The 2,684-nt window shown below is 36.5% G+C and overlaps 1 non-coding gene across 1 annotated transcript; it reads right to left on the bottom strand.

Annotated features, from left to right (window-relative positions):
• Positions 1-2,266: 2,266 nt before the first annotated feature.
• LOC122277837 lies at positions 2,267-2,373 on the bottom strand. Its single transcript, XR_006229145.1, has one exon. It is a non-coding gene; the product is annotated as a small nucleolar RNA R71 (small nucleolar RNA).
• Between the last annotated feature and the right edge of the window lie 311 nt (positions 2,374-2,684).

The raw sequence follows: 2,684 nt of genomic DNA, 5'->3' as shown, positions 1-2,684 counted from the left end.
TAAAAGGTTGGATAATGATGTCATAACAAGAATTTGAGAAATTAATAGCATGTGGAAGTTATTTAATCAAGTGATTAAACACAATGCTAGAAATTGGATCAAAAAGGGTTTGAAGGCCAACTTTAGGATTTGGGGAAACTGTTTAGAGTTTCAGTTTCAACCAAGCTTTTGGGGTTTCAATTGGATTCCAACCATTTAGGGTTTCACTAGGGTTGAAACCCTCTTTGATCTGGCTCAATTTGGTAGATTAGATGAAAAAATGTTTTGCTTAGGTGGCATGATCTCACACATTGATTTCCTTCACAAATTCATCTAATGGTTCCTCTCTGTGAGAAGTGTCTAACACTATTCACTATGTGTGGCTGAGATCTTACCAAGTGTCCAAATAAAACTTCTCTAATCTAATTTGGACATTTCATACTGTGATTTTGAAAACACTGCATTTAGTACGCTTATCGAGGTTACGATTCACTCCACAAAAAAGTGTAATAAAGTTAGCACTAAAAAATCCTAAATATTCATATTACTGATTGTCAAGTTATTTTGGTTATAAAATTTGCTTACAATTGAGAGAAATCAAGATAAAACAGTCCAAAAGTGAGATTAATTGTGAGATTCTCAGGCAAAATCTTGGACCTTTGAAATTGCTAATTAAGAGGATAAATATGCTGTTTTACTTGTTTAATGGGCTGAATATTCTGCTTGTAGGTATTAAATCCTAGTCCTAATAATGAAAGCCTAGAATCAGCATATGACCCAGCCATTTAAGCCAGACCCGATGAGTAAGGCCTGTGTGAAAGCCTCACCTTCATTCATCAGGAACGATTGAGGGACGCCTCATCCCTTAGAGGGTAGAACCGAGAAACTGAGGGGATTCGGTTAGAAGAGAGAGAAGATGGAGATGATGGAAGGAGAGGATAAAAGGAGAGGTGGTGTACCATAGAAGGGGATCGATTCACGTCCACTCTTGGATTCTTTAGCTCGGTTTTGTTTTCAAAACAATTACTTTTTCCCTTACTTTTTAGGGTTTTCAAATCATCTATCAAAGGATGATTTGGGGCTAGTTTTTATAGCTAGGGTTGCAAAGGAAGGGGTTTCCTCCCTTCATTGTTGATGGTTATTTGTCGCTGTTTTATTTGATAGGAATCTGTTGCTATATGTTCATACCTTATTTACTATCGGTTTCGATAAATATCTTGTTCTTGACCTATTGTAGACTCACGGCATATCAGGACCTTGAAATAATCAAGGATCTATCCACTGTGAGTCTTGAGATGAAAATGGGTGATAATGCAGTAAAGGGTTTTATTCCATTCGGTGCCTTTATATGAGCTTTCTTGTTCCTTATTTCTTGAGTGTTATTATCTTGATTGAGTTAACATAAATAGATGCACCCGGCAATTATAACCTGATGATAGAGGAAACCCCAAATTTGTATCCCTAGTATTTTCTCTTTCTGACAAATATTTTCCGGTTTTAAGTTTCAAAGTTTTATTCACACTTTGTTGGGTTACAATTTCAAAGTTTCAAAGTTCCAATTTGTTGGGTTATGTTAACTTAGTCGTCCCTGTGGAAATGACCTTGGGCACTCACACTATATTCTAAACGTGCTTTTATACTTGGAAGCATTATTTTGAGTGAATTAAGTTTTTGGCACCGTTGTCGGGGACAACTGGTGAAACATAATCTTTCTTATTAAAAAAAAAAATTAAAGTGAAGTATAACTGTGAACCTCTTCGCAAACTAGGTAGCAACTCTCTTTTCCCTTGTTGAAAAATTTTTGTGCATCTGTTTTGTTCCTTTAGTTTGTATTACATCTGTTTTGAATCTGTTTGAGTTTAGAATGCATGTCTGTTTGGACTAGAGATTTTGCATCCATATCTTTTGAGTCATCTTCTGAAAATTTAAGTAACATGGCTGAAAATGAGAATCGGGAAATCTTGAACCAGAATAGGACTTTGAGAGAGTCCTTACAGCTAGTCAGAACTAGTCCTCCTTCCTGCATTATTCAACCTTTAAATGCAAATAATTTCAATTTTAAACCTGGGATGATCCTTATTTGCATATTAAAGAATTTGAAGAAGTATGCTCTACATTCATGGATAGGGCATGTACTAAGGAAGTGATTACGTTAAAACTGTTTCCTTTTTCCCTTAAGGATAAAGCTAAAACATGGCTGAATTCTCTAAGGCCTCGGTCCATAGGAACTTTGCAAGAGATGCAAATTGAGTTTCTAAAGAAATTCTTTCTCATGCATCGGACAAATGCGCTGAAAAGGCAAATTATGAATTTTGGGCAAAAAGATGGTGAAACTTTTTATCAACGCTGGGAGAGGTTTAAAGATTTATTGAATGCTTGCCCACATCATGGTTATGAACATTTGAGAGTCATTAGTTTTTCTATGAAAGCTTGCATCCCAAAATGAAACAGTTTGTTGAAACCATGTGCAATGGTGAGTTTTTTGGCAAGGATCCTGATGAAGCTTTTGAATATTTCAATTATTTGGGTGAGAACGCCCAGTCATAGGATGTTTATGATGTTGGGGATAGATCTGAAAATGTACGGGGTACATTTGGGAGTGGAAAATATCAACTCAAAGAAGTTGATGACTTGCATTGTGACGCCCCCAAATCCCCACGCCCGGACACGGGGAAATCGAGACGTCCAGATGGTGACATCGTGGG

Source organism: Carya illinoinensis, chromosome 9 (genome assembly GCF_018687715.1).
Source record: "Carya illinoinensis cultivar Pawnee chromosome 9, C.illinoinensisPawnee_v1, whole genome shotgun sequence".
Lineage (NCBI taxonomy): Eukaryota > Viridiplantae > Streptophyta > Magnoliopsida > Fagales > Juglandaceae > Carya > Carya illinoinensis.
Note: the sequence above shows the minus strand (reverse complement) of the source record. Positions and strands in the feature narration are given on the sequence as shown.